Source organism: Canis aureus, chromosome 29, assembly GCF_053574225.1.
Source record: "Canis aureus isolate CA01 chromosome 29, VMU_Caureus_v.1.0, whole genome shotgun sequence".
Lineage (NCBI taxonomy): Eukaryota > Metazoa > Chordata > Mammalia > Carnivora > Canidae > Canis > Canis aureus.
The window spans coordinates 32278476-32296300 of NC_135639.1; the positions used below are offsets into that span (position 1 = coordinate 32278476).

At 48.7% G+C, this 17825-nt stretch overlaps 1 protein-coding gene across 50 annotated transcripts in view; it reads left to right on the forward strand.

The window, feature by feature from the left end:
- Window positions 1-212: 212 nt before the first annotated feature.
- The window catches only part of SORBS1 (sorbin and SH3 domain containing 1), a 228098-nt gene continuing 210485 nt past the window's right edge, over window positions 213-17825 (forward strand). For 15 of the 50 annotated variants that reach the window (XM_077878281.1, XM_077878284.1, XM_077878285.1 and 12 more), the window contains exon 1: window positions 216-367. The gene's annotated coding sequence lies outside the window, so the exon portion shown is untranslated. Of the gene's footprint in view, window positions 368-17825 lie in introns of all 50 variants that reach the window. The other 35 variants (XM_077878274.1, XM_077878277.1, XM_077878278.1 and 32 more) reach the window with 5 other exon arrangements.

The following is a 17825-nucleotide window of genomic DNA, read 5'->3' on the forward strand; positions in this document are numbered from 1 at the left end:
GACAGGAAGAGTCACCGAGCATCCGCGGGCCCGCGCCCTCCGCTCACGACGCCGCGGGGCCGGGCGGCCGGGCGCTTCCCCGCCTCCCACTGGCGCACACGCCCCTTCCTGTCACGGCCGGCCCGGCCCCGCCCCCGGCCCCGCCCCGGCCCCGCCCCGGCCCGGCCCCGCCCCCCGCCCGGGCGCCGCCGGAGTGGAGGGTTCCAGACGCATGCTAATGAGGGGGCGGCCGCCGCAGCCCATTGGCCGGCCGCGGAGTGTCGGTGAAGTCAGCGCCGAGTCCCAGAAAAACAGCGCGGGGCCAGCTGCGGCGTGTAGTGCGAGTGGGGCAGGACGCGCGCCGCCCGCCCGCCCGGAGACCCGCAAGGTAAGCCCGCGCCAGCCGCCCGCTCGCCCGCCCGCGCTCGCCCGATCGGCGGCCACGGCGCGGGGGGCGTGCGGCGGCCCGGCCCCCGCGGGCGGCGCCTTTGTTCCGCGCTCGGAGCTCGGAGCTCGGAGGAGGCGCGTTTAAAGGGCCAGCTGTTGGAAGGACTTGGGGGACGCCCTCCCCCAGAGCATCCTCCGCGGTCACGGGGAGAGCCGTGGTTCCCCCTCGGCCGGACCTTCCTTCCTACGCGGTGGACCCCCTGTCTCTCCAGGAAAGTTCCCCAGGGTGCGGGGGGGGGGTCCCCGGGATTCAGGTTTTGTTTTATTTTCGGTGGGTGGGGGTTCGTACGATCATGGCCACTGCTAGGAGACAACGTCCGCCTGCTTCAGGCTGGCTGCAGTATGGGTGGGTGGAGGAGACATCAAAGCCCGGGTAGGTCTGCGCTGTAAAGTGAAACTACCGAGGAGGGGCTCCTCTGCAGCAGCCAGAGGAAGAAGCCGGGAGCGAGCGGCAGGATGGAGGCGTCCAGGTGTGTTCATTCATCGGCATCCCCCGGACCGGAGGGCGGCAGGAGGTGCGCCAGGACGATCCGTCTGGCCTACGACCCGCCTGAAGGAGCGGGGGTGTGTGGGTCCGGGGACTCGGTGCCATCCGCCCGAGCCGCTTCGTCCCCCGGAGTGACGGGCATCTTGCTAGGCAGCTCGCCACCGACAGGGACGGAAAAGCAACTCCTTTCCCCGAATTCCCGGGCCATCCCTGGCGCCCACCTGGCTGCTTTCCGATGTGGCTTCCTTGATGAGCGGTAGCGCCATTCAAGATTGGGGGATGAGGCTTGAAGTCATTGTGTACCTTCCATGGGGGAATGTACTGTCGAATCCTGCATCTCCCCTGTATCCGCTGCTGTAAGATGGCTTTGAAATTCACCAGCGCATGCTTCCTTTGGGCAGACAGAATTTATTACGCTATTACATTGCTACATAAAAGCAGAAGGGATCCCACTGAGTGTGGCTTCTTTTATCCAGACCTTGGGTTTGCCCAGCATGTTCTGGTTGAACCTTTGGATTTTTGTTTTAAAATGAGCGCTGGGATGCTCCTGTTGTCACAGGGCCGACCTGCTGAAATTGCCAGAATTGATTTCACTGCCAATAGGAGGGAGGTTCATTTAGAGATATCATGGAACCTATCTGGCAGTCAGGCCTCTGACATCACCCCCCCCCCAAACCTTCGCATCCTTTTTCCTCTCATAAGTGAAGGCCAGGGATGGCTTGTCTGTCTCCACTCTCCTTGGTTTTCAAGTTCCTCTATTTAGATTCAGTTTATTTATTTATTTGTTTTGATTGGAAAGGCAGCTTGGTGGTGATTGAAGAGAAGGGGATGGTTTAAAAGTGGGGTGGGCAGCAGATGGGGACAGCAGCCTCAATGACAAAAAGCACATGCTGGACATTTGGAGACTCCAGATCTACAGCCCTTAGAGACACAGGTGAGATAGATGGCTGTCTACCCACTGAGAGGTGTGTGTGTGTGTGTGTGTGTGTGTGTGTGAGCGAGCTTGAGGGAGGGGTGGAGGAAGAGGATGCTGCCAGCAATTTTCTGCCCCACCCTCTTGATGCTGCCTTAAATAGCTCCTTGCCAGCCAGGCTCTGCTGTCTCAGGCTCTTGGCCTGAGGGGATGGCAAAGAAGGGTGGGTCTGTTGGCACTTTTGCTCTGGGCACTTTAGAGTGGACGGTTAGCAAAGGGGGTAGTTCTGGGGTCGTGGAGAGCTCATTTCTCAGCTGGAGGGCCCAGAGTTGAGTTGTCTCTGGTGACTTCCCCTCATGGAGTATACAACTGAAAAGAAATGCTTTCTACCCTATAGGGCAAAGATATGGAGGGTATTGTCATTTTCCCTTCGACCCCACCCCCTGTTGGCCCTGTCTTTTACCTGTTCTCTTTCATGGTAGTTGGAGAGTTTCTGTGAACTTTTTTGAAGGGATTGGGAATAATGGGGGAGGGGGGAGGTAGTGAGGTTGGAGTTCTGGGAAGGGATGAGCAGATGCTTCTTACTGGCAGAACAAAGAACTGTTCAGCCTCCTTAAAATAGGGTTCCATATAGATAGTGGAGTCTGGGGTTTTCTTTGCAGAGCATGAATAGGCAGGGTTCAGGAAAGAAGGCTTTTATTAGGCCACATTGGTCTGGTCATCCAAACTTAGCTCTGGACCCTTCTCTGGACATGGAAATAGATTTGCTGTAGAGGGCACTCACTAGTCATTTGGGATTTAATCTGTCTGTAAAAGGAAATGGATGGTCCCAAAAAACTTTGGTGGAGGAGCTCTGGACCAAAGATAGGACAGCTGGCTTTGAGCCAGGGCCACCAACCTGCTTTGGGATAGTGGCTTCTACTCTCTGGTCTGTGTGCTTGTTGGAAAAAAGGTGGAAGGCTCTGGAGGGTTCCTGACAGCGTTACTGTTCTTGGATTCACAAGTCCAGTTTGTAAGAGCATTTTAAGATTGTTTTGTTTGTTAAACGATGTTAAATTCGTAGTACTGCTCAATGGCATGAAAGAAGTATTCCAGGACTCGGGCTTCTGGTGACTTCAGACGTACCTTTTCTTTGATTAGTATGATTTATGAGGATTTACTGTACGTCCATAATTCAGAGCCAGAATGGCCTGGAGTGGGAGGCACAGACCTTCTGAGGTGCGGTGGGCTGGGGAGACTTGAATTGGCAGGATGCTAAGGAAAAGGAGCCTCTAGAATCCATTCTGTCTTCCTGTGTATGTTTAACTCCCTTCTTTATTTATGATTATACAGGTGAATGTTCAGGGATTTAGAGTATGAGCCTTGGAAGAAAACCCTGATTGCCAGGTTTCACATTCCCCTCCCCCCACTGAGGAATTTGAGGGATTGGGGAAGTTTGGTGATTTGTCCAAAGTCACACAGGTAGCAAGATGCACAGCTGGGGCAGGAGGCCAGGCGGGGAGTTTCTAGGTCCTGTGTTCTAGATGTAGTTCTTATTCCCTCCTCCTCTGATGAGATTCTAAAATGGGATAGAGAAAGTGAGGAGGAAATGGGGCTGAGGAAGGGAGAGATTGGAGGCAGGTCAGGTGGAGAAGGGGAAAACACAGCCTCCAAACTTGGAGGAGGGAGGGATGGAGCTGAAATGGGGCTCTGCCAGCGGTGAAATCAGGTTTCGGCAGCTCTTGGAGTGAAGGAAGAGAGGAGAGGCTTGACTTAGAGGATGGAGTGGGTGGACCGAGAGGCCTGTCGGGGCTGGGGCTGATGTGGGGTCTCCTTAAGACCTCTCCCGTTGACCCTCCAACCGCTGAGTGTGGGAGAGGCTGCTTTGTTTTAGGGTCAGCTGAGCTGAGGCCTTTGGAGCCACTGGGGTACATGGAACCTGAACATGCGGGAAGTCAGGTGTGCTGCTGGTGATGCAGGAGAATACTGAGGTGAGACCCAGTTATGCTGAAGTCCCAGGTTTTTTTTTGTTTTGTTTTGTTTTGTTTTGTTTTGTAAATGCAACATGAAAGAAAGTTCTCTGTGGTATTTATTTTCAACTCAAGCAGTGTTTTCTCCTCTGTCATCGGTATTTTGCATGTTTTATGGGACCCTGCTTCCCATCCTCTCTTCAAAGGGCAGGCTTGGAGGTAGCTGATTCAGGAGGTGGCTGATTCACTGAGCTGTAGCTCACCTGCGGGGAGCTTCAGGCCTGGGACAGAGCTAAAGCCTGGGAATGTTTCAATGAGCAATTAAGGAGCTGTGAACAGTGGTTAACCTGATCAGTAACCATTCAAAGGCAAGGATGAAAGGTGCTAATACTTTGAAGTCTATAGCCCAAGCCAACAGCTGGCCTGTATGATGTAGTTTCCTTTGGCTGGATGTTTTTTTCATGCCTCGGAAGTGTCTGTGGATTCCTTGAGTTGTTCCCTCTTTTTGTACATGGAGAGGCATGCGTGTCTGTGTATCTCCCGTCTTCCCATTCTTGCTTTCCCATGGCTTCCTCCTCTCTACATTTCTTTCTCTCTCCTGCTCTTCTCTTTCTTCTTACCTTCCTCCCCCCCTTCTTTCTTTACTTTCAATAATAGAGCTTTGTAATGTATTTTTTTGTAATGTATTTTAATGTATTTACTGTTATTAAAATTTAATCTTCTCTGTTCTTAATTTACAGTCAGTTGAGTTCACTCTCTTTCGATGTGTGGTTATGTGTTTCACACACAAAACAAACAACCCTAACCCAATTAAATTGCTTTTTACTTCTTTATGTGTGGCCCTCCATTGATTCTGCTCCCCACCCCCCCGGCCCCTTTTCTTCTGGGGTTGGTAATAGCTCTTTATAGAAAAAGAAATTTCCAAAAAAAAAAAAAAAGAAAAAGAAATTTCCCAGCTCACTGTCATGTGGATATTATTGTTTTTATAACAAAAACAGTTACAACAATAGAAAAAGTTTCCACCCCTGTATTGTGGACACAAGGGACACCCTCTCCCAAGAGATGTGCCCTATTTCTTGACTTCCTTCCATGGAAAGAGTGTCTGCGATGTATTCTCCAATAGAAGTCTGTACTGTAAAAGTTCGCGGTGCTGATGGTGAAGCTGGGGCTCTTGTCTGCATTCTCGTAATGCTTAGAGTCCAAGAGGGGGGTTGGCTTAGGACCAAGAGGGTACATTTAAGAATTCATTGTGATGGTTTTTCTTTGTTTTCCTAAACTGGGCTAACCCAACTGTCAGTGTAAAGATCCAGATCGCTTTGGAAAAGAATGAGGTGTTTCTCAACTTTCTGATTCATTTCGGTTGGGACCCAGGTTAGGCACAAGGAGGGTAGGTATCCACCCACAGGTTGCAGGTGTGAAGTCCCAGGTGCTTTGATGGATGCATGCATGTTGTAGTGCTTTAAAATTTTCTTCTGACTCAGATTAATTACAGAGAAGATTGAGTCTTGGTGCTCAGTAGTCAGCAGGTAGTTTAGCATCTACAGCTGGCTTTGCAAGCAAGTAGTCACCTTGAAATCTCTAGTTAATATGTTAAAAATTCACATGAGTTTTGTATTCTACTCTATAATATGTCAGTGCTGGGTTTAGTATAAAGGTATTTGAAATGCTTTACTGTTGGGGTGCCTGGGTGGCTCTTTCAGTTAAGCATTGACTTCGGCTCAGGCTGTGATCTTGAGGTCCTGGGATGGAGCCCCATTCCAGCCACCCACTTAGTGGGGAGTCTGCTTCTCCCTCTCCTTCTGCCCCTCTCCTTGCTAGTGCTCTCTCTCTCTCAAATGAATAAATCTTTTTTTTTTTTAAAGATTTTATTTATTTATTCATGACAGACACACAGAGAGGGAGAGAGAGAGGCAGAGACACAGGCAGAGGGAGAAGCAGGCTCCATGCAGGGAGCCCGATGTGGGACTCGATCCCAGGTCTCCAGGATCCGGCCTTAGGCGGTGCTAAACCACTGAGCCACCCGGGCTGCCCTCAAATGAATAAATCTTAAAAAAAATATGTGCGTTACTATTGAGTACAAGTGATGATCCAGGAAAATGTTGTGTTTATATTGGGCTTTCAGTTGTCCATGTCCACTTTAATTATGCACAGCAGGTCCCAAACCCCAGCTGGAGAAGCCAGCAGTGGGGCAGGCATCAGACCTGGTGGTGTGGAGAGCTGCCCACTGCCGCCAGCTCTTCCAGAACCACTGAATATCCCAGTTGCTAAGACCTCATCCACGTCCCTAAAGACTAGGTTCTCCCTCCCACCAGGGCTTGTTCCCTCACCACCAGGCCTTTTTCTGCTTTGCTTGGGTGACTCCTCCTTCTCCTTTCAGACCCTCCTCACATATGAAAGAGGTGCTTTTCTTTCTATGTTCACCAGTAGCTGGTTCCCTGTCTCTCTTTTCTACCAGATTGTGAGACCTGGCAAGATAGAATCTGTGTTTTATGTCTTTTTAAATTCAATTTTAATTTACATCAAAGTCTTTATTTATATATATATATATGTCTATATATGCGTGTGGATATATACTCTTAAAAGTGTATTTATATATATATGTACACACACACACATAAGTATATATATGCGTGTGTCTATACTTTTAAAAGTCAAGTAACACTGCAAGGCTTATAAAGAAACGCTGTGTCACCCCTTCTCATTCCAGGGATTACTCCCCAGAGTCAGTCACTGAATGAGATTTTCTATTGCTGCAGTAACAAATTACCACCAGCATAGTGGCTTGAAGCAAAATACATTCATATTTTGGTTATGTAGGTTAGAAGTCAGAAAAGGTTCTCACTGGACTAAACTGAAGGTGGTAGCAGGGCTGTATTCCCTTCTCGGAAGAGTCTTTTTCCATGTTTGCATCTTCTAGCTTCTAGAGACTGCTTGCATTCCCTGGCTCCTGGCCCCCTTCCTCTGCCATCAGAGCTGCCAAAGGCTTGTTGAATTCCATCCCATTGCATCACTCTGACTTCTCACATAGTCTCTCATCTTCCTCTGCCTCACTTCTTTCTCCCTCTTCTGCTCTTATTTTATTATTTTTTAAAGATTTTATTTATTTATTCATGAGAGACCCAGAGAGAGAGAGGCAGAGACACAGGCAGAAGGAGAAGCAGGCTCCAGGCAGGGAGCCCGATGCGGGACTGGATCCCTGGCCTCCAGGATCATGTCCTGGGCCGAAGGCAAGCACTCAACTGCTGAGCCACCCAGGCGTCCCTTAAATATATATTTTTAAAGTTATCTCTACACTCAACATGGGGCTTGAACTTAGAACCCTAAGATGAGCGTTACATGCTCTACCAACTGAGCCAGCCAGGCTCCCCCAGTTTATAATTTTAAAGTCATTTATTTCTTGTTTTTCATTTTATTTTTGTTTTACTTTTTGAGAGACCTCTTCAGCTTCATTCTTAGCCCTTTTGAATTTTCAAATTTATGTTTTCATGGTTTTGCATGAAACATGCTTACATGTTTACTTTCTAGAACTCCCTAGTTTGAAGCTCACTTTTTTTTTTTTTTTTTAATAGTATCTTGTTCTTGTTTCATGGGTGCAGTAAGTTCACTTAGGTTAGGTTTTTGTTTTTGTTTTTGGTGTTTTTCTGCTGTTTTCTGCTTTGTCTTTCTTTCCTCCCAGCCCCTTTTTTGGCTTGTTTCGGTTACTGAATTTCCCATTGGAGGTGTTCTTCCACTGATTCTTTCTTGACTGTCCATTTATATTTTAAGAGTGCCGATTGGTCATTTGTGTGACAAAGAAGAGGGCTTGATTTCATTGTAGGGGTCCAGGAGAGAGCCTACTTTATGTTTTATTTTTTAAAAGATTTTATTTATTTATTTATAGAGACACAGAGAGAGAATGAGAGGCAGAGACACAGGCAGAAGGAGAAGCAGGCTCTATGCAGAAAGCCTGACGTGGGACTCCATCCAGGGTCTCCAGAATCACACCCTGGGCTGCAGGCGGCGCTAAACTGCTGCACCACCGGGGCTGCCCGAGAGCCTACTTTAAACATCAGTGCCTATACATCTTTTCTCTGGGGTGTTGGGTTTTCATGGAGAAAAATGTGGCCTGGGGGTATAATAGCTCGATGCCTTGCATTCTGGGAGCCTTGATGGGGAAAGAGGCTGGGTACCCCATTTGGTATGCAGATTTTCACTGGGCTCTTTCCTGAGGTTGCCCCCTGCTCTCCCTTCTTATCTCTGCTGTGTCCCTCCCTCCACTGTGTCTGAATCAAGAGTCGCCCCGGTAGTTTGCCTAAACAGTGCATCTCTGCCTTCTTTTCCCTGAGCTGCAGTGGCTCATTCAACAAACTTTTAGCAGACTCTCTTTTTAGCCCCTGTCCCGTTGCCTCTTAGCCCTTGGTGCCTCCAATTCCTGAGGCTTCTTCTGTGTCTGTGGCTTAAGCCCCCACTTGTTTAGTGTTTTCCTTCCCTGCTTGCACTTAGCAGAGCAGAAACCTGAATCAGCTACTGCAGGGCAGTCAGCGGTCTGTCTTCCAGAGTTTTGTTGCTAGATCTCATCTGCCCTTGTCTTCTTTCCATCAAAAAATCAAAGCTTTCTCCTGTCCTTTCAGTGGGGTTCTAGGAGAGAGTAAGGATAAATACGGGTGTTTAAGCTTCTGATTTGACCAGAAGTTTCATCTCTTTATCCAAACCCTTTAATTGTTACCTGATAGATGTAGTGTATATTTTGGAGAAACACATGTTCACATGTTTCTAAGATGGCATTCATACAGTTAGTCATGAGATTTCAAGAGAGTCCCAAGCATACAGTCTTACAAAAATAAATCCATTGTTTATTCTGAGATAGACGTAGTAACAGGCAGCGGAACCTGCCCTGCTGCCTGTGTGGTGTAGGATAACCACAGTGAGGCAGCGTTGTAGGCTGTTGGGCTGGAGAGTGACAAAGCTCAGGTGCTATCTCCAGCCCCATCACTCATGACCTGGGTCACCTTGAAAAGTCACTTAACCTATCTAGATCTCGGTTTCCCCAGCCTTAAAATGAGCTCTTGGTCAAGATTTGATTCAGTTCACTGCCATAAATACCTGTGGTGTCAAGGCCTGGTGCTAGGATTCTTCTGGGTGTCTCTTCTAAGGGAGTGAGGTCAGTTAGGGCATTTGTCACACTGAATGACTGTGGCTTGTCTGTCTTTCTCCTGATTGTAGTTCTGTGCCTTGCACAGTCAGTACTCTGCAGATTTGACCTCTCCAGACGGCAGGCTCCATGTGAGGGCCACATTGCTGTCATCTTTGTATCTTTGCGTCTGACATAGCCCTTGGTACATAGGAGGTATATGGTTAATGGTAGTAGGCTTTTCCACAAGGAAATATGAAAACGGGAGTTGCTCTGCCAGATTCCCCAGACCCTGCTGGAGAACAGAGGCCTTGCTCCTTGGGAGTCCAGCTTGCATACTCCTTGGCTCACTTACAGAGCTGGGGGCTCACATCTCAAATGACTTGATGGTAAAGTCAGCAGAGATGGTGGTTCTGTACCACAGCCCTGACATTAGAGGATTGTCTCCCCTAAACAGGTCACAGTCATGTATTTGTTTAACTAGCCTCATACTGTTACAAGTTAAGATCAGATTCATCTTAACTAAGTGAATTGTAGATATAATCCTGTGTTTATAGTGTTTACAAATGTTTAAGTGCCTTTTCATAATTTATTTTGGTTTTCCTAAACCTGTGAGCTAATGTGCCAAAACTAGTAAGTAGTAACTTCAGGGAGATAAATTTGGCTTCATAGAAGCACTTTTCATCGTGAGAGCCATTCCCTGCTGTACTGCATTTGGGAGGCCCCAAGCTCCTAGTCAAGCTGAGGTTAGATGTCCATTGGCCAGCGAGCCTGGGAAATCAATCCCGGAGTGGGAGATGCCGTCTCATTAGAGCATCTGAAAAGTCCTTTGCTTTTGATTTGTTCAACAAATAATTACTGAGCACCAACCATACACCAGGGTCTGTGCTGGGCTCTGGGAATATAGCAGTGAGCAAAGAGACTTGGCACTTGCTATCCTAGAATTTATACACTAGAGCTGAGCTTTCTAGTGTGGTAGACACTAGCCATATTCATTTTAAATTAGTTGAAGTGAAATACAGTTTGTCTTTTTAAAATATTTTATTTATTTATTTGAGAGAGACAGCAAGTGAGAACATGAGCAGGGGGAGAGGCAGATGGAAAAGAAGAGGCAAGAGTCCCCTGCTGAGGGGGCTCCATCCAGGGACCCTGGGATCTTGACCTGAGCCAAACGCAGATGCTTAACCGATTGAGCCACCCAGGTGACCTGAAATACAGTTTAAAATTCGGTCTCTTGGTCACACCATCCACATTTCCAGTGCTCATAGACACAAGTTCCTGTCATCTCAGGAAGTTCTCTTAGGCAGCCTGCGCTGGACTAGGGAGCTAAGCTTCTGTGTTCCTAGACCGGGCATCTGGGATTAGCCTTGTTTCACAGTGGAGGCAGCTGGTGCAGAGAAAAGCCATTTGTTTAAGGTCATGTCACTGGATGGTCCCGAGCTGGAACAGATCTCTTCTCATGGAGCTTGGCTCTTCTTGCTTGGAAGTGAGGCGGGGAGCAGAGTGACCGAGAATATGGTCTCTGCTCAGGCTGCTTGGGTCCAAATCCTGCACCTGCTGCTTCCTAGAGCAGGTTATACTCCACTGTGCCTCACAGGCTTCACCTGTCAACTGGAGGAAATAATGGTACCTACCGCACAGGATTATGGGTGGTCCGACCCAGATCCTGGGTACTTTGGTGGTTGGATCCTAGGCTTTTCTTTGAGGTTTCTGTTGCTCGATGATTTGCTCAGCCTTGCAAGCAGGTCCACCTGGTGGGGCGTGATGCACTCGAGGTGCCCTGTTTTGAGGAGGAAGAGAGCTCTGCTGTTAGCCCCTGGGCCAGGAGGGTGCCCCATTTGATAGGTGAATCCCTGCTTGCACATGGAACTTTAATTGAAGAAGTGCTTTAATAGCGATGGGTGCATTTCATCTTTTGAACAAGTGTTGCTCAATGTGTAGACATGGCCCCCACCCTCCTGGACTTTTTTCCTCCTTAACACTGAGAGTGCAGGGCTCTTGTCTTCCCCTTCAGGCATTTGGCAGTTTGTCGCAGGTTTTGAAGTAGGAAGGTTCTGGTTTGACAACGTGTGTGTGTGTGTGTGTGTGTGTGTGTGTGTGTGTGTGTGTTTGTGGGTGTAGGGGGGGCAGTGGCGGCCTTGGAGATGCATGTAACTGATACGGCATCTTGCTTCAGCCAAGTGAGGCACACAGGGCAGGTTCTGGAGTAGGGCCAGGGACAGACCTGAATCAGGTGTCTGCTGATGGTGGCCAGGGGGCTGAACTGGTGGAGGCCACTCCTGGCGACCTGGATTCCCATCATGCCATAACCATGCAGCCTGAGGACCCATGATCCGGAGGATTGAGCACTTGCGCGTTAACCTCTAACTGGCTTTGCCAATCTCGTTCTCGTTTGGGTCGTCACTTTCCAGCATTCATGGATGATGTGCTAGCTCGGAGCAGCTGCAACAGGCATGGGTGCTTAGAAGATCCCGGAATTGCCCACGTGTCTGTGCACAAACTCATTACTCATTTATATAATGCCTTGTGCATTGATTATTAACATTAGCCTGTAGGCCAACCTTTGAGTTGGCTTCCCAGTAGGGTCACTAGGACATATCTTTTGAAATCCAAATAGTTTCTCTTGTTGCCTGAAATTTCTGCGGAACCTGGCAGCCTATGAGCAGTTTCTTAGTGTGACATGTAAATGGGTAATTCATTCGCAGATTTCGCTTCTCCATTTAGTTTGTCTTTCTTGGGGGCAGATCCAGGCCTGGGTGACTGTTTCCTGTGAGCACAGAATGATGGTCAGGGGTTTTAGCTATTTATGTGAACTTGAGGGGGACAGGGTAAACATTTTCATGTTATGTCGATGTTCAGGAGTCTTTCCCAGGCTGCTGTAACATATACACTATTGGCTGTTCTGTGCCTGTGCCTCTTTTTATAGGCTGTACACATAGAAAGCTGGCCATGGGAGAGGATACCGCAGCTGGTGCGGGAGGTGAGGAGGGATGGGGGGTGGGGAGGTGAGACAGGCCCGAACTGGAGTTGGGAGATCTGTCACTGCCCCAGGGGCCTAGGCAGTGGGCTTGAGAGCAGGCCAGGGATCTGGATAGAGAAGCCAAGGCAAAGTGGGAACTGGGCCGCTCTAAGCAGGACACAATGAATAGAGTCTCCAAAGAAAGAAAAACCCCACCAGGGACAGAAAATAGAGTAGCTAGAGAAAGCTGGACTCCGGAGGCCTGAGGGCCGAAGCAGGGTTGGGTGCCGGCTGCTGACAGTCAGGTTGCCAGCCCCGTGAGCCTGGGCCAAGACAGTCTCAGGCCTTCTAGGACAGTTGTGTATTTGCTTTGTGGGGCCTTTATGTTGGGCATGGTGCATTAGTGAGCCAGGACTGGCAGGTGTGAGGGGGCGAGGTCCCCCAGGAACTGGGAAATGTTAGTCATGCCTGAGCACGGATAGAAGATACGGCTTCTCTTCAAAACAGCTGCCGCAGGGGGAGGCCTTGCAGCCCGCCAGCCTACGTTACAATCTACAGTCTTGGTTTTGTCTTGAATTATTAAGGTTGTGGGCTATTTCAGCACTCACCTGAAGCATCGTTATGAATAATTTTCCCTTCCTGGAGTCGAAGGAGCTCTGGTATAGAAGAGGTTTTGTGACCATGGTTCTGGATTCCCCAGGCTGCTCCCTCAAGGAACATACACCTGGCAACCAGGAAATCCAGAGGTTACCCTGGAGGGCAGGGTATGCGCCTCCTTGGGCCAGCTTGTAGGGTATTTTTGTGGGTGATCCTTTCGATTGTAGCAAGGAAGAAACAGTGCTGTTAGGAGATGTAAAATATTTAATACTCTCTTTAAAAAATTAAACTGCCCAGGAGCCTTTGATTGGTGGTGCCCATAGCAACATGCATGTTTTTTTTACCTAAGAAGGAGAGCCTTCTTAGGGCTTTTCAGCTTCTTAGGAGGGGTGTGGGACCTCACTCCTGGCAAGACCACCTGGGAGGCCTACAGCCCACTGCCTGCTTGGTCCAGAGGCCCAGCAGTATTAGGACTGAGCAACTCCTTTAGAAGTTGGAAGCTAGAGTCTGTTTTGGTAAGTAGTGGAGGAGTAAAGGGGAGGAGAACTTGCTATCCTTTTGGGGCTTGTTCATTCATTTTGTTTTATTGGCTTGTTAGTTCCTGGCATTCATGCTTCTCCACTCAGCTCCGGACTTTGGCCTGTATGGTTTCCTTAGTCTGGAGCATTCTTTCCTCTCTTTGCCTAGTTAGCTCTGCTCATCCTTCAGATGTCATCTGCAACACCATATCCCTGGGGAACCCTTCTCTGATCCTCTGGCCAGGTTAAAACCTCCTGTTTGAGGCTCTCATGATTCAGTGGTTCTGGACAGATCATTTTTCATAGCATCTGTCTCGACTGCTTTGTTACACTTGTTTGGGAAATCATTGTTTGTCTGCATCCCCCTCCACCAGTCTGTAGGATCCACGATGACAGTGGCCACATTCTGTCCCAGTGCCCAGCATGTGCCTGGCCCACAGAAAGGGTTGACTATCTGTGAGCAAATTAATTCATTTACTAAGTTTTGGCTTCTGTAGCAGCAGATTCTGGGAATATAAAGAGAACAAAACACCCCTGCTGTCCTCACGTTGTTCCTAATCTGGAGCAGTGGGTGAGCTCTCAAGAGATCGATTGAGTGGCAGGAAGAAAACATCAGTTAAAGTTCTATTTATTCTTTAATTCAAACATAAGTAGAATGTATCTTTCCTATTTATAGTAGCACAGATTTTATAATTAACTTAAAAGTAAATATGCTCAAAGCTATTTTATTAACAGGAAGGTATGATCGAAAAGTTTGGTGACCAGTGGTATGACGGGAGAGGTAGGCACATAAAAAGGTTTTTGGGCCCAGGTGTGATAAACACTAAGTCATTAGGGCAAATACCAGGGCCACCATGGAGGTGGGAGGGGGCTGGAAGAGGACCAGAGGAGAGTGTTCCTGATAAAACACAGGGGTGCCAGCATGAACAAAGGCAGGTGGCATGAGAAGGCTTTGTATTGAGAGGTCAATACTTTAACAGGGCTGGGAGTCTAAGGCCGTGGTGGTGGTGGTGGTGGTGGGGCGCTGCTAGATGCCCCTACTGGTTTGTGGAGGGATTGAGATTTGGGAATACCAAGATCCCTGAGACAGGGCCCCTGCTGGCAGGGTGGATGGCGGGGTGGATGTAGTCTAGTTGGGGAGAGAATTGGCACACACACCCTAAGGGGAAGACAGTGAGTGAGTGCCTGGATTCCGAAGAAGGTGGATATTTGGGTTGGAAGGTGGATCAGACTGGGCATGCTTTCAAAACTGTCCTTGCCCAACCACGCAGCCTTCTCTTTCGCAGAAAGGGAAGGGGGCAGGCTGGCCACTGATTTCAGGCCTCTTTCGAAGCCCATCTCTGGGTTAGCTCTCCACGAAACTCTCCATCTGTGCCTACCTGGTGAGATTTTTACCTTAATGTGACTTAGACACCTCCAGGGTTATTTTCTGGGTTACAAAATTGTATATGAACAGAAAAATGGCATATGGTATATAGAAATATGTGTATTTGATGTGTTCACTTACCTGTGTAATCATACTCCTTTCTCTCTTTCTTTCTTTCTTTCTTTCTTTCTTTCTTTCTTTCTTTCTTTCTTTCTTTTCCTTAAGTCTCAAGGCTTGAAGTAATTATGTAATTAGAATCCACATAGAGTGTGGTTAGATAAGGTGTAATTAAAGAGGAAAGCCTAATTTTGGAAGAATGATAAGAGGTCATTTGATTCAGTCTGGGCCCAGATCCAATCGTGGAAGAACAGTAAGAGGTCGTTTGGATGTACGGAGCTTGGGGCCACCCAAGAACCCAGACTGGCTTGGGAATTGAGCAGATCCTGTTTCTTTCAGTTCATTGTGAAAGCTACTCATTGAGCATCTTCTTGGTATAGGGTATTGTAGGAGGCCCAGCCAGGGGTGAGGAAAGGAAAGTCTGGATCCAGGGAGGACGTGGGAGTAATGGGAAGATTGTCTGGGGAACAACCAGGAGGTCCTAAGGTAGAGAGATGAAGATTCCTCTGTGGGGGTGAGGGAGATGGTGGGGAGGTTGGGAAAGGATTCACAGAGCAGGTGGCATTTAAGATTTCTTGAAGGGTAGGAGGGTTTCAGGAGCAAGGACAAAGACAAAGAGTATTTGTGAAATGAATGCCAGGCTGAGGTTGGAGGTGGAAGGAAAATGACCAAGTTGCTGGGTGGCCATTTACAGTTTGGTGATGAGGTAAAGTTCATTCAGCTCAGGCACGATGGGGACAGCATGAGACCTAGAGGATACCAGGCCTTTAACTACATAGTGGTGACTAAGTGCAGAGGAGTTAGAGATTGCTGTGGGCTATGGAGGTCAGGGGAGGCGTCCTCATGGAGGGGCCAACAGGATAGGAGGAAGAGGGGAACAGAGGACTTGGCAAAAGAGGGGAGTGACATGGGCAAAGGTCTAGGGAGGGAGCCAGGAGATCATCCAGGAGAGAGGCGAGGGGGCACATAGGGGAACAGGGCAAAACCAGGTGGGCTGGAGTAGGTGAACTAGATTCCCAAGCCATGGTGGGTTGTTGGACAGGAGAGTGGCATGGCAGCGGTATATTGAGGGAAGAGGAATCTGGCCCTGCTGTGTAGAATAGGCTTCTGGGAGTTCAGCCTAGGTTCTTTGTCATGAGGTGATGGGAACCAGGCAATGGGCTTGGGAGGGTGGGGCTGGCTGTCTGCAGGCCCTGATTACAGAGCGCTACTGGTCTTGGTGATAAGATGAGAGAAATAGGGCAGGGGAAGAAGCAGAGGTGACCATGGAGTTATTAAGTCCTAGACTTGGGGCAAAAGAAAGGGTCTGGACTGGAGATTTGCAAGGCCCTCCCTTTGGGGGTGGGAGGAGAAACCACATAATCTTCCTTGCCTTCCTGGAGTGAGTAGGCAGTGAGCAGTGGGAGGGACTCTGGGTGACCGAGTTGTAGGGGGAGAGGATGCTGTCCCGACTCATCCTGTCCATCTCAGGGTGGTTATGAGACTCTGGCGTAATGAGTATGTAAACTCCAGGCCTACACAGATGTTGTGGTCAGTGTTCCATTTTGGGGGTAGAGCAGGGGAGGGGTTAATCTTTCTGAATTCACTGAAAGGAAATTCTCAGGGCAGGGAACTTCTTCCCCTCCTCTCCTTCCCTCCCCAACCCAGTCTATGGGAAACTTATGGCCTTGGACCTTTAGAGACAGAGTCCATGCAGAGAAGGCTTCCTGGCAGAGGAGGACTTGGGCAGAGCCCTGGTAATGGAGAGAAGGAAAGACTTTCCAGAGGAGGAGGAGGATGGCATGGAGTTATTATACAATTTCGAATAGAGTCCAGAAAGGAAAAGATGGGTGTGTATACCAGCTCCGTACCAGGTGCTTGCATGATGTTTGTCTCATAATCTTTACACCATTTCTGCCTCTATTATTATCCCATTTTACAGATATGGCGACAGTATTAATTTGCTCAAGGTCTCAGTGGTCTGGCTGGATTTCATTTTGTTCAGACCTGACTCCAGTGGCAACAAATACCCACTAATATATTCTGTAAATACTATATTCTGCTGTCTCTTGGGACGTAGGGCAAAAGATACTGATTTGTCTTTGTGACCCTTCTGCCCACTTCACGCACTTACTTGAAATGTGGAGACAGCTGGTGTCCACACACAACACTCTGACACAGATGGCATCTTGGAGAATGGGAGTGGGGGCTACTTAGAGCTCCTCATTGCACAGATTAGGAAACAGACCCAGCAAGGAGAAGGCATATGCCAGAATCTGGGCAGAGTGGGGTAAGAACTAGAAGAGTCTGGAGGCTTCGAGACTTGTGGCTCTTTTAAGGCCTCCCTGTGGAAAAGTTTGTTTTTAGACAACAATGGAAACCTTTGTCTGGTGAGTTGGTCTGGGCAGGGTTGGATCTGAAAGGTTCTCTGTGTGTGTGTGTGTGTGTTCTTTCCTTCATTTTAACCTCAGATGCCTTTGAACCAGCAGGAAGGATTCCTTAAGACCAAAGGTTAAGAGCAAAGGCATTTAACAGGTGGAAAGGGCAGAGGAAGAAGGGGGAAGATCAGAAGCCCCAGAAATAGAAGACTACACTCTAGGTTTGACTAAAAGGAATTTCCCAAGCCCATACATAATCACTAACATTTACTGAATGTTAAATTCACTTTCCGTGCCGGGCAATCTTTACATTTCATGTTAGGTAACTGCCAGGGCCTCCCTATGAGGTAGCTGTTTTATTGCTCCCATTTTAAAGATGAAGGAACTGAGGCTCAGCGTGGCTAAGTGACCTACCTAAAGTAGCAGAGGTAATAAGACACAGAAAGGCAGGGCTCCAACCCAGGCCCACCCAATCCAAAGGGCAGTGTTATCCCCATGGGCCATTGGGCAACGTCTGGAGAGACCGTTTCTGTTGTCACAGTGTATAGGAATGCTACTGGCCTCTGGCGGGTGGGGGCCAGCGTGCTCCTGAACTTCTTACAATGCACAGGGCAGCCCACAACAAAAAAGTATCACATGCCACATGTCAGCGTGTTGAGATTGAGGAACTTTGCCCTTTGGGGACCTGGTTATGTTTTTACCTCAGAGCACAGGGCTAGTGGAAGGCCATTCGGAGAGTCCATCCAAAGAACTCAGGTTGGTCTCTTACCTTCAGGGACTTACGTTGTTGTACCTTAGTGGATGTTTGTAGTTTGGGCCCCCACCTACTGAGCCCTGAGAGGCTGGAATGGTGGTGATGGTGGATGGAGGCCAGGAAGAAAAGTTCCAGCGTGGCGTGGCAGGCCAGGGTGGCCCAGGGCTACAGATGAGCCACAGCAGGTGACAGGCAGGTGGGGCCCAGGCCCTGGCTGCTGAGAACCAATTTGGCTGTTTCTTTGCATGTAACGGAAATAACCAAGGTCCAGG